Source organism: Dufourea novaeangliae, unplaced genomic scaffold, assembly GCF_001272555.1.
Source record: "Dufourea novaeangliae isolate 0120121106 unplaced genomic scaffold, ASM127255v1 scaffold25, whole genome shotgun sequence".
Taxonomy (NCBI): Eukaryota; Metazoa; Arthropoda; class Insecta; order Hymenoptera; family Halictidae; genus Dufourea; species Dufourea novaeangliae.
The window spans coordinates 1,774,960-1,789,435 of record NW_015373901.1 but is presented as its reverse complement, the minus strand read 5'-3'; the positions used below and the strand labels follow the sequence as shown (position 1 = coordinate 1,789,435).

At 40.9% G+C, this 14,476-nt stretch overlaps 1 long non-coding RNA gene across 1 annotated transcript in view; it reads right to left on the bottom strand.

The window, feature by feature from the left end:
* Nucleotides 1–14,476, bottom strand: part of LOC107193727 — a 124,316-nt gene that overhangs the window by 79,663 nt on the left and 30,177 nt on the right. The gene's annotated exons all lie outside the window — the stretch shown is intronic.

The following is a 14,476-nucleotide window of genomic DNA, read 5'->3' as shown; positions in this document are numbered from 1 at the left end:
ACTCAAGTCATTTGGACCAATTTTAAAAAAGTTGTTCCGTTTTAAAGGGTGTTCCAATACTTTTCTTACCAACTGTACATTAAGGTGGTGATCTACTACAGCCAGTAAAAAAAATCGATTTTCTTTTTCTTGGCACGAAACGTATTATGTATTCCCAACACTGACACGAAACAATATTATCCCCGAAAATCTCAAAATTCCTGTCCTATCCATTTCGACCAAATAATTTCACACTGGAAACTTCATAAACTTTGCCCATAAATACCCTGAAAAGTAACCAACCAAAAATCTGGCTCAAAGAGCGAAATTTAACGACGATTTACTGTTAATAAATCCAACCCCGATAAATCCTCGACACAACGGTGAAAATATTATGACCCAACAAGAACAAAGTAAACAAAATACAAATTAAACCTATAACCGATTCAATGGAATGTATATTGAATGGAAACAAATTCACGATTGGAGCACGGTGGGCAGCGGGGTCGAGGGGAACCCCGGAGAGCGTTGTTCGAAAACCGATAAATTCGATCGGAATTTATTTTACGGCCAATGAGAACCGTTTGGTTCGCGGGAAACGAACACCTGAATCGCCAACCGCCACGTTCTGCCCCAGTATCTACGTGGAAATATTGTAAAGGTTAATGGTTGTATATTCAGTCGAAGTTCCGACAGATTTTCGATGAACCCCCTCGAAATATTCGTGTACTCTCTGTATGCGTGTGCATGCAAGACAGAGAGAGAGAGAGAGAGAGAGAGAGAGAAGGAAGGATATCGGGTACGCACGCGTCCCGTATGTTTAATTCATGACGATACATTACTCATTCATTCATGCGATCATGCGGAAGGCACTTCCGAGAAGAATGCTGTAACAAGTTTCTGGAAGAGGCTTCACTCTCTTGCTCGCCATCCTCCCCCACGTCCACGGGTTTCGCTATGCATGAAGCCTCGAAACGGCGCTAAGAGGATAAAAATCGCCGGTAAATCTCTCCCGTGGACAAAATGGAGGCGCGGAGAGACTCGTCGTGAAACCACGGTTACAATGAACGAGAAGGCCTCTCTATTCCTGTGTACGACTTCTTTAAAACCGGATACCGACACTAAGGTTAATGTCCCTATTTCTAATCATGTAAGATTTCTGCTATCGCAGAAATTGATCTTTATTTATGGACAATCGATGAAAAAACTTAATAGATATAAAATTTAAACCTCCCTTTATAATTAAATTTAAAGAAAAGTATTTTTGAAAAGATTTTAACCCTCTGTGGGCCCGTGTAACTTTCAAGTCATATACTAATATATCGATATTTTATTAAATAATTTTTGTCATAAGGTGACGTATACATCTTGCTATATAATATCTTCTTACTAACCAATAACATTATAAAACAAAAAATTGCTGAAAAAACATGTTGAGTTCATTATTAATCTGTATTTGAAATGTATAGTCCTGAAAGAAATTCGGCCCATAGTGAGTTAACTTAATAATAGTCTATTTAATATGAAGTATAAAATGTCCCCATTTCTGCTCAGCAAAAATGGAGTTGCCAAAGTTAAACTGTGACGATCAACATTAAAGATTCGCTTTTGGTTTTCCTTAGCAAAAATGTTAACAAAACCTCAGATAACATTTTTGCTAAAGAAAAACTTGTTCCAAAATCACCTCACGAATGATCAATTTCGGGGACCTACAACACTTTTGTTACACCCTATATATTTTACAGATATCTGTTAATACTATATTAATAGTTTAGTTCTTTCCAGATTTTCACCATTAATTGCCTGTGAACGTAAAAATTACGTATAATTCGTAAAAAAAAATCCCATTTACGGATTTTCCTGGATGGAGGGTGTCTACGGAATTCTACGGAATTTTCAGCCTTTCCTGTATAGATTTAAAAAAAATCAAAGTTGGTAACACTGATTTACCATCCCACATTCCGATACACCGATCCTTTATCTCTCTCTCTCTCTTACATTGACGATTTTCCACGGGCTCGATCGCGTCGGGCATCTGGAGCACGATAGTACTTTCACCTAATCGGCCACAGACGCCCATGATTTATAGGGATATTAAAACGGTCCCTGTCGATTCTGCGTTCGCGGCGGCAACTTTTGCCTCTGGCCGTTTCTTAGCGTTCCATCGTGGGCTTATTTATGAAACCGAAGGAAATGACACTTCCGGCCAGAGACCACCGGTTATCTCGTCCCTCCCAACCCCCCTTCTTCTCGGCGCATCGACCGTTTCAGCCATAACCCTTCTTCGCGACCGAAACACGCCTTCCTTTTTCTGCCTCTTGAGCAGCGCCGACGTTCAATGAAAAAAAAAAAAAGAATTCTCACGATCAAACGAAACGGTGGGGACCGTCGATTCACGATACTATTGGGCAGGGAACAAAAGTTCAGAGGGATCGTATCGATACCTTTTTGCCGACGATAAACCTTCTATTTGGATGCTTGTGTCTCAACGGAGGCTGAGTCGCTTTTGACCCATGCATGTGTCTTGAATATCTTTCAACACTTTTAAGAATGTTCCGTAAATATTCAACTAAATTTATAGTTATCAAAAATTCGCGGGAGCCACTTTAACCTGTCCACCAATCGGAATGTCCAACAGTGTCTCTATACAAAGATCGTCCGGGCGTTACCAAATTCCATTCGGGCACAAGTTCGAGGAAGCCCGATCAAACGGGCGTGAATGGGTCGAAAGATCGGGGCATCTCGTCGCCGTCGTGGGAGAAGCTAATAGTTCACCCGTTCTCTGTGAAATCCTGACTGAATCGGGTCGTATCCTATCGAGCGGCAGCGACAGGCCGGTCTCGTCGAGCCATGAAAGCAAAACGCCAGCCCAGAAAGAGAGTATCGATCCGCAACATCTGCAACATCGTTCGTTCAGAGGCTTGGCTCAAGAATTATTCAGTTCACGAGTCTCTACACAGCGTCGCGTCTTCTCTTTATTTCGCACAGGCACACCGGCCCTCTGCCCGTGTTTCCGTCTCGAGATGCCCGGATGAGAGAGATCACCGCGCAATGAATATGCTATCGCTTGTTTCACCCGAAATTGCGGTCAAATGTGGTAACATCAATTTTGAACGTTCAACGAACCCATCTTCTTTTTCTTTCGATCTTGCTCTTCTTTTGTTTCTCTTCGTCGCTTTGTTCTGTATTCGGAACTTGGAATTCTGTGTCGAGAATTCTGCTTGGGTTGCTTCGACTTTGCGATGGTAATTCGACGAAATTACCACCACGACGGTCACCAGTGATCGATACAGTAACTTCTTGATAAGTGTTCCAATGCTCCGCGGCATTCAACATTAAATATTTTATAAACTAATTACCATATGCGGCTGAACAAAATTTCATTGGCATTCAGAATTCTAAACTCTATCACTGTGCTGAACCTCATTAAGTAAAAAGTCAACGTTACACTTGAAAGCCTTCGGACACTTATCGAAGATTTACTATACGATACTTTAATTGAACTTCCGAAAAGCACCCACGCTCGATGATCCTGATCTTGACATAAGTTATAAAGGTCAGATTCTCGAATAAACTTCAAAGGGTTTAAACCGCCGTCCATTAGTTATTAAAAAGTTATTAACGCGTCAAGGTCTTTCGAAGGTCACAGAGTATTAAGTGGTTCTGGAAATTTTTATTGTCTCTTAGTCCCGATGAGACATTATGCTGCCTTTTATTTTGAAATGCTAATTTTTAAAAAATAATTTTACCAAATCCTGAAATTCATGGAATCCGCGGGAAAAAAGTAAAATAGGTAATGTAGGAAATATATAAAATCCATTGTCTACTAATCACGATCTTGAAATCAAAACCACTCTGTAGGATCGCACATATGATGTCCAAAAAAAATGTGAATATTCTTTTTTTGTAATACGATCGACATTCGTCGATTTTCGAGAGTTCGTTAATTAAGCAACGTACGGTGCAACGTTTCGCAACCGGCGCACGATTACCGCAACGAAGGGCATCGAATTTAACGATAATACGATCGCGAGCGAGGTTAATTTTAAGCGTGCCTTGGCGTGTCCCACTTTCATGGAGGATCCAGGGGGATCGCGTAACCTCCAGCGCCGGGCGACATCTCTTTTATTTTTTTTCCCCTTCTCGTCGTCGTCGTAGTCGTTTTTTTTTCTTTGCCCCCTGGCTCCCGAAAGAAATTACATCGCGCGTCGCCTCGTAATGGCTCGCGTTTACGACGCGAATGACGCCGTTACGTAATATCGGGGCGGGCTGGAATTTATAAGTCTATTAAAAGAGACTTCCACGGTCGAGGCGGCTCGAAATAACGAGCGGACTTGCGTGTAAGTATTTATAAACACGCGAATGTTGGATTAAGAAGATCGTTCCGAACAGATATCCGGGGCTGAGAATTCTCTCGTTCGTGCGATCGAAAAAAAAAAAAAAAAAAAAAAGAAAAAAATTAATTCGCCGTGGTCACACCCGACACCCCAGCGAGATTATGCAATTACCCCAGTTGCGAGCCGATTAAATCGTTCGGTTATATTCGTTCGATTGGTAAGTGGGCCAGCCATAAACGAATACTATGCCAGACGTTTCGCGTGATTTTTTTTTAACCTACAGGAATTCACTGTTTCTGATCCGGGAAAAGAAAGAACGATCAGGTGTCGTGTACCTAAGAAGAACCCGGGACAACTAAAGAGACATTACTGTACATTTTATTTTCAGAATCCAATGGAATGCACTATTGAATTAACCGTTTTTAGAAGTGGTGGGAAGAATTGGGTAACATTTAACAAAGAAGAAACAGGGACAACTAGAGAGGCATTACTGTAATACTAATAGCTGATGGTTTCTCCTGATCTTAGGGCGTTAGCGTGTGAAAATGCGTCGAGCAGGACACGGTTAATGCGTCCGCGACGATACGCGATCCTCGATAGAGTTATCAGATATCCACGCGATTCAGTGGATTAAGTTAAACGGTATCGAATTGGATAGGGTATTCACTTGATAATTCAATTTGACGATCGTGCATCTTGATACGTATATTCTTTCATCGTTGACCCGTTGCGTGGTATCGCTGGTAATTTTCGTGTTAACATGTACTTGGTGAATCGAATTCGATATCGAGTTGCGAGAAGAAATTTATTCGTAATTGCTGATCAGAGCTGGAAAGTTCCGAGGAATGTTCGTAAACGTGAAAGCGAACGAGGTGCTGATCTATCGCGAGATTAGTTAAGTCGACAGGCATGGTCGAGTGCACGAGCACTTCGCTGAACTTTCTTCATCGATTTGTCCGGAAGCGTAGCTCCGTGTGTCAAAATATTCTACATTATCGTGTCGTTTTTTTTTTACCGTACCATCACTACTTGTTCGACTGTACCATCCAACAGAAATTTCTTTGCTACATTGGACGTTCTATAACAAGGGTTATCTATATAAACCACGAGTTATCTATATAATAAAATCAGCTCTTTTTAGAGCTACCATATACATATTTAACACAATGCAACACCTCAGGTTCAATTATTTAACAACGAAAATGACTAAAAAAAGGTGAAGTTTCTTAACATATTAACTGAACAGATGATTTAAAACAAAATTATTTAAATGGTTGAATTCCTCATTCAAAAGCATACAATTTAAAAAAAAAATGGATACAGATACGATTAGTCGTTTAGAAGAAAATTAAATGTCCAGAGATTTACTAGTTTCGTCTCACTGTGCGCCGTTCATCAGACGATCCCGTGACCCGGCGACAGCCATCGGATACTATTCGGTTAAATTGGACCGACCAGTGCTAGGTTCTCGTTCTTTCAGGGACGTAGAATGAAAAAAAAATCCCCGTACAAAGTGGAGCAACGTCGCGATTCCAATATGTCCTTTGACGTTCCAACGCGTGTGACAGTTTTCAGCCCCTGGAAACGCGCTGGTTGCCTTTGCTTCTGCCTAGAGGACGAACAACCGGAGCCAATAAAACCCAACAATCCTCTTTAACCCATCCCGTAACTCGGAAATTCCATGTTTTCGAGCAACGAGACGTCGATCGGTTGCTCGGCATCCTATCAACTTTGCGAAGGCTGGCGGTATCTTACCTTTGGATTCGAAAGTCCGCCAGCCTTCAAAGGCATGAAGGGATTAGTCATTTACCAGTGGAACACCGATTATCCGAGGAATAACAAATCACTAGCGACCTACGTGACCCCTACACACATAAAAAAATCCACCTTGTGGTTTCCTTGAGGTCCCTTTGAGGCCCCCTTGAGGTCCTATTGAAGTCCCATTAAGATCCTATTGCGGTCATATTGAGGTCATATTGAGGTCATATTGAGGTCCCATTGAGGTTCTATTAAGGTCATATTGAAGTCATATTGAGGTCATATTGAGGTCCCTTTTACAATCATTTGACGATTCTCTGCCGATCACCTAATGATCCCCTGATAATCCCTTGACGATCTCTTGATGATCCCTTGACGATCCCCTGACAATCCCCTGACAATCCCCTGACAATCCCCTGACAATCCCCTGACAATCCCCTGACAATTCCTTGACGATCTCCTGACGATCCCCTGACAATCTCCTGACAATTCCTTGACGATCTCCTGACAATTCCTTGACGATCTCCTGACGATCTCCTGGCCATCCCCTGACGATCCCCTAACGATCCCCTGACAATCCCTTGACGATTCCCTGACGATCCCTAGACTGTTCCCGCCCTCGACGCCGATCGGTATCATCGTGATGTTGAACATATCAAGCGCGCGGAAGAATGAACAAACCAAATGAAAAAAAAGCAAAACGTCTAACGAAACATTACTGTGGTGCTGTTAATTCCTCCATTGACACCGTTCAATCGTCAAGAACGCGTCCTCTTCGCCGAATCACGTTTCCACGATTTAAGGTACACGATTTCGCAACGGGATCGAGTTGTTCAGTAGGTACCAACACGACAGAAGCCTGGCCACGGTAGATCGTGGAATCAAAAGGAACGATTATGTATAAAGGTGAGCCACACAACTGGATTGGTGGGCCGCGAGGCGCACGGGGAAACTGTTATCCGCGAAGATCGCTCGCTCCTAAGTATCTGGAGCACGAGGATAGCGATCCGCCGCAAGAGCATTCATCCGTGAAGTGGGCCAACCAGTGTTTTTTGTAATTTGCTGAAACGGCCAAATTGAGGGGGGAGGGGGGCGTGAAACGTTTATTAGTCGGGCTCTGGTCCATTTGAATTCACGTAATAACGTAACCGTGTACTATTGGACAAGGTGTTTTTCCTTCGATTCTGTCTGACTCTTCTGTTTCGTTAGAGGGTCATTCCACGCGAATTCGGACACTTTTTGGAATAACATTACGGATTTTGTTAAAACTTGCATATGTTATATTCTTTAGTGATATATAACGTATTTCGCAGGATTTTTTATTTTACAGCTGTTTGAAATATAATATCGAAGCACATCGACTCGACGCAGCGATGGCTTCACTTAATTTTCATATGGCAAATTTTGAAGTATCCATGTTTTTGAAAATTTATCTAGAAAGAGGACAAGTACGACTATATCTTCATTCTTTTTAAATTTTTTAGTACCACCCGCTATTATAGAATTGCATTTCGTTAAAACAATTGCAAAATAAATGATTAAAAAATATGTTCTTTATATAAAATAGCTTGTGTTGGGTAATCTTATGTATCCCCTGTAAGCACCCATAAAGCTCATTTTGATCAGTTTGTTAATTCAACAGTTATGATTTGACACTACAATTCAAACAGCTGTAGAATCAACAATTTTAAAAATTATCAAAAATCCTTCGACATACGTTTATATATTACTAAAGACTACAACATATCCAAATTTGAACGAAATCCGAAATGTTACTCCAAAAAGTGTTGGATTTCGCATGGAATGATTCTAGGACATTATGTAGGGTGATTTTTTATTTTTTTCGAACGGTCTGGCCTTATTTCTTTGCGAAACACATTTGCAACCGGTACACTGTTGTGGGTTGTAAAGTTGGTCGAACGAAATTCTGACGACAGAGAAAGTTTCGTTTGTTTGATGGTGTTTCGAACCCGGTTGGAGAGGGTGATTTTCGTTGTTGTTGGGAGAGGGTCCAGTTCTCGGTTTTCTTTCTTACATTCAAGTTTAAGCCCCGTTTCCGCGAACTCGAAACTTTCGATCTGCTTTTCTATCGTACAACCTATAAACTCCGAATTCTTCGAGTAAACAGAAAGTTTCCCGCCGAAGAAGTTGCCTTCAAACTCCCAATTAAATATCCTTCGATTCAAACTTGGACCCCTAAATTTATCCTCTTTAGTAATTCTTCAGGAACCCTGGCTTTGTTTGCTCAAACCGAATCATCTCGGCTTGTTTATCGAGGAACCCTGCAAACTTGCAATACAAGAGCAAGCCACCATGTTCATTCTAAATAAATTACTACTTTCTGAATATTCACATTGTTGCAAAACACTAGGAGGCTCCAATTTCCTAAAGACACACATTTTGTAGCAGAAGCCTGGAAACTACACTTTGTAAATATCATTCTAAGGATTCACATTGTTGTAAAAAACCAGGCTTATTAAAATAGGTAACAATTCACATTGTTACAGAATACCAGGAACCTAACAATTATCTAACGGATTCTCATTGTCACAGAACACTAGGCACTTTCAATCTTCCACAAATGCACCTTGTAGCAACTTGAAGAAAATACTACACTTTCCAAGGATCTCTGGAAAGGATCACATTGTTGCAAAACACAAAACCTACACTATTAACAATTCACATTGTCGTAAAAGACTCAGAATTACCACGACTGTCGTAGACTCACAAAGTTGCAAGAGATTAGGCACTGTAAAAATCGTTGGATATTCACATTGTTGCAACTGAACTCCGTGTGAACACAAATAAAGCCGTACACAGAACAATCTAAACCCAAATGACTCGGAAACCAAACAATCCCAGATCTGAAACCCGTCAACCTCTAATCCATCGTAAAACCCCCCCCCCCCCCCCCACGTGGAAGATTAATTAACCATCCCATTCCGGTCGTAATTCACGAAGTCGAGTTCCACGAGACAAGAAACCAGTGTTCACCATTCATTCAACGTGGTATCCTCGTCGACAAGGTTCTGGCTCGAGCAAAAAACGAGTCGCTCGAAAAACGCGACACGGATGCGTGGCGAAGGCTCGTTAATTCCCCCCGCCGCCCCCTCGATCCCGCAGTCGCAGGATCTCGCCTTAACTGTCCCACACCGTGTACAGAAGGTAACAGAGAACCCACCCGGCGAAGAAAACGAGAAACAGAAAAAGAAGCTACCGACGAGGAAAGGGGACGTTGGGGGACCAGAGCAAACGGAAGTCTCGTGTCTCGCTCTCTGCCGACGACGATGGACAGTAGTTTAATTAGTTCGTTAGCCTTTCCGTTTAACTTGCCCCTTTCTCCCGTTGATCCCTTTCACCTGGCCTCGGATCGATAGGTACATACCTAAGAATTCGCGAAAACCGTTCACGTATCTGGGCTGGCTGCCAAAACGCGAGTCGCACGCCGCACACACCGTCTGTATGTGTGTGTATACAGTGTACATGGTTGCGTTGATAAATATTGCGGATGTTTTATGGGGTATCGATTCCAGACCCCCGACTTGTGCGTGGGTGTTTCTGTGTACACCCGTGGCGGTCGTTAAATTGCGCCGGAATCGCTGACGGATTACGACGAAACGAAAGAATCCGATACACAAGCGAAAGACTTTTTCGAGAGGAACCGAATAATATCGAGAAAATGTGATTTTGATGGAATTCGTTGGAACGAAATGATGTAGGGTCATTCCTCGGGAAATCGGACACTTTTTGGAGCACCATTTAGGATTTTCTTGAAATTTGGATATGTTGATGTTTTTAGCGATATGCAAACGTATCTCGAAGGATTTTTGAAAATTTTTAAAATTGTTTGTTTCACTGTTGTTTGAAATTTAGGGTGAATCTTTCTTGAATAAATCATAACTACTGAACTAATAAACTGATTGATATGAACTTTGTGGGTACTTGCAGTGGAGACATAAGAGTAACAAATAAAAATTATTTTAGTTAAAAGAATATATTTTTTAATCATTCATTTTGCAATTGTTTTAAATAAATGCCCTGTTTTTATACCGGCAAACTATTTGAAAATTTGAAAAAAATGAGGACGTAGTCGTATTGGTCTTTTTTATGGGCATATCTTCAAAAATACGAACACTGTAAAATTGGCCGTATGAAAATGCATTGAAGTGAACGCTGCGTTGAATCACACCGGCGATTTTAAGAACGACACACACGTTACAATAATTCTTTTTCTATACTGTTTGTATTATTTATTGACATCGATTTCCACAGTCTATACTCCGAAAAATTAAAATAGGGAACGCAAAGTTAGATGGTCGCCAAATTCAGCACAGTTCACTAAAAAGAATATAATTATGGGTCACGATTAACCTAACCATCGGCTTCTCGGCAGTCCAAACAACTAAAGGTTAAAGAATGTACTATACTGTAACACTTAAAAGTACGCCGAATTCGATGAACTTCAGTTAAAAGGATAAATTATGGGTCACACCTGACTCAGTCATCGGCTTCCACGGTCCGTACGCGAAAGGTTTAAAACACGGAATGTCACAAGTTCACCAAATACGACGAAGTTCACCGAAAAACACGTGGATTGTTCGGAATGCCCGAAAGAGGATCGAATGCGTTTCGTGAGAGAAAATTCTCGCGGGACACGACGAAGGCACCGATAAAAAGGCTCGTAACTCAAGCACAGCCTCCGTGTTTTCTAGGCGTAATGTCTCCCCCACGAACGGTTATTCCGACTCCACCGGGTATAATAATATGTAAAGAGACGCCATGCGGTATCCACGATTCCCTCCTAGAACCGCAGCCGCCACCGCGATTTAGGAACCGCGAAAACGCTATTCCCAGCCCCCCCGTATCGGGGAACCAGTGAATAATGCGCGAATTATTCCCGTCTCGGGTGACTTTATACCCGAGCACACACCGTCTGTTATTTATTGCGACTCTTATCCGTAATTATGGCGAGCGATACGCCGGGAACCTTGGGCAGACCTGTATATCGCGTGACATTTCATTGAAAAACACATTATCGCGACTACCAAATTGATATACAACTTCGAAAAAAAATCTCCTAGATCTATTAGGCTCGATTGTGGGAAACTTGTTTTTCTTTTTTTTCTTCTGACGAAGACAAGGTGGGGGTATCATACCTAAACGACAATTGAAAGGTTGAAGCTTCGTCTTGCTGAGTTCACCAATTAATTCCCACTTTATTAGGTGTACCCATTAGTAGTCCACTATTTTTTGGTGAAACGCTATTCGTTTAGAAATAATACAAAAATACATATCCTATATTAACAATTATCATCACCCTCTGCCATTGTGACTAAACAGAAGATTGAACTGAATCGAAAATCTATTGCCACTATATTGGACCTACAGATTCCTCTCGATTATCGTCCCGAGCTCGAGTCCGCGCCAGGACAATAATCGTGTAGAAAAGGCCAGGCGATAATCAAGAGGAGTCTGTATACACATGACGAATACACCAACAGGAAGCTATTATGTTATAATAGTTGGGGCGCCGGCAACAATGAATGAAAGAGGGTGCGTCTTCTTCGTTTATATTTACCTCTTAGGTAGAGTATACTCGTCACAAAAAACATTTTTTATGTAATTACAAGTATACTTGTCATGCGAGAAAAGTAATTACCATTTATTATTTACATTACAATTTTTCTGAAAAACTAAACGATATTTGTAAATTTTAGTCATTTTAAAATATTTTGAGATAACGTAGATACACACTTTTAACACCAAACCATCACATGACCGGTTTTGACGTTCTAATTCCTACTTTTTTGAAGGGTTCGGTAGATTTAGTATTAAAAACCGGCACCACAGCTAAGAAGTTACATAACAACCGATAGATAATGTGTTAAGAAATAACATCGTTCATTTAAAATACAATTATACCCGATACATTAAAACCCTAATTAGGGTGATTTTGATCCACACAACATTGACAACGCCACGCACAACACTAAATGCTACCGAATCAAGTTGTTCACTGAACCGACACGTCTGAAGGAATAATATATTCAACGATCGTGGGCCGCGAGCACGTTAAACACCGGTTTCACTGTCTATTTCGCAAAGAAACCTCGATCTAAATATTTCTCGCGGCACTTCCGCTCGGACATTCATGGGGCAGGTTAAAGTCTGGTTGATCGAACGGCTGTGCACGCGCATTCTACGATCATTACAACAATGCAAACAAGTAGAGAAATTAAATTAATTTTACCAAGTAATACGTGGCCCTTCTACGCCACTTTTTCCCCTAGCTCGCGAGGGTACACTCAAGAGCAAAGTCGGCTTCCGCTAGGAGAAAAAGTGGCGTTGTAGAAGGGCTTCCAAAAAATTTGGTAAATTGAATTCAAGTACTGAAATAAATGTTAAACTGAATGTTAATGTGTAAAAAATTTCTGAAATCTACGCCAAATTAACATTCGGTTCAATTATATTAAAAATACAGTTTTTAAAATCAATTTATCAAGTAATAGGCCATTCCCCTACGCCACTTCTACCCCTACTGGAAGCCGAGTTTGCACGTCAGTGTACGTATGCACAATTGCACTGCTCGCCGCGCAGTGACGATAAATAAAACGATATTATGACCGGCGGCGACTGGTTCGCAATGCTTTCACCGGTATCTAGTGCAAAGTGCTTAAGAGGTACACGCTCCAGGCGCGTATTATTCGGGTGCGACGTACACGTCCCCGACGCGCGTCGACAATATTTCACGCGTGCGTGCCTTAGACACCATTTCCTATTCCGATCGCAGTCAGTTAGTAATGTCGTCGGTGTACTGATTGCGCCGTTTTTTAACGCATTAAGGGGATATTCTACTGTTACATGCGCATAAATTAAATTATTTCCAAAATTTTTTTTTAACGAAAGACATGTTAAATGTTTTCCTTGTATATTTATTATATTTTAAACTATAAATAAAAACTTCGTTTAGTTGTGAATATGAAATAAAAATTTTACAGAAAAAATCGATTTTCTTTAATGTAATATTTTGCTGTGCCTTGAGTATATTGAGTATATTAAGTATATTCCAATTTGTTAAAAAGCTAAACTCGGTTAAACTTAAAAGATATACTCTCTTAATAGAAAGAATTTTGCAAATTTTTCTAGCTGCATTCAGCATTATTTTTTAAATAGAGTATTTACATTAATTAGTAATAGAAGATTTGACTTTTTATCGCAAAAGTCTGCTACTCGATTCAAAAAAAAAAAACGAGAGGAAATATTAAATAGGTTTGTCAGGGCATCGCATTAAAGAGAAGCAATTTTTGTCGTAAAAAATACTGTTCTTAAAATATCCTAACTTCAATGTTTATTACAACTATAATATTTAGTAAATTGTACTAATTTCGTCATTTCCGAGGTCCGTGGACATTTAAAAAACAAAGTTCATTGATTAGATATCGATACGAGAAAGTTCGTTTTTAGGCAAAATGTCACTGAATTTTCCGATCTGGACCACTGTGTAGCTACACGGTTACGGTATATGTATACACGTTGAGTTTCTATAATCGTGGGCTTCTGTCACATCCACGATGCACCGTCAGTCACGAAGACCCGGTGAGGCCTGTCCTCTCGCCACTTGCGAGACTAATTTCCCTAAGCGTATTCAAGCTGCAGATCCGGTGTACATTGACCACCGGTCTCATTAAATATTATTCATCGCTTCCTCGGCCGTGGCTGAGCACTGAATGCCATTTCGGAGAGCACTATAATTGTACCGTGATTGGACACTGGTAGTGTTAATTAAGCTTAACGGGGATCCCTTTAATCTTTGGGCACAGTTACATTAGGTCAAATAATGAGCACGACCTAACCCTGTGTACGTGGGTATGGTTTTTGGATGAAAATCTTTGCACGCAGATGACGTACGATGAAAGGATTTTCAATGGATGTTTTAATTGAGGGAGGACTTGTCTTTAAGTGCTGTGTAACGTTACAGGAAGGAACCGAAATTATGTCGAACATCTTGGAAACGAGGTCTTACGTTGTAGAATAGATAGAATTAGGAGTGGAAGATAGGAAATGGATCAACTTAGAAATGAGGATACTGAATAGTACGTATCAACTCTGGGATCGAAAATCTGAAACCAAGATACGAGAGCAATGAGAATGGAATATCCCGCCAGGCGACTCCCGAACTGAGGAATCTAAATTAAGAAACCTCATAAAGACAAAATGTTTAATCCTCAGATCATACGATGGTCTGACTAGTGTCATTTCACCTTAAATTGGTCTTTTTTTGGTCTCATGGCTCTTAGATTGGTCTGATTTGACTCTCAGAGTCCTAAATCGGTCCAGATCGAGTCTCCCAGTCCTGGATTGGTCTGATCCGAGTCTGTCGGTCCTAGATCCATACAATTCAA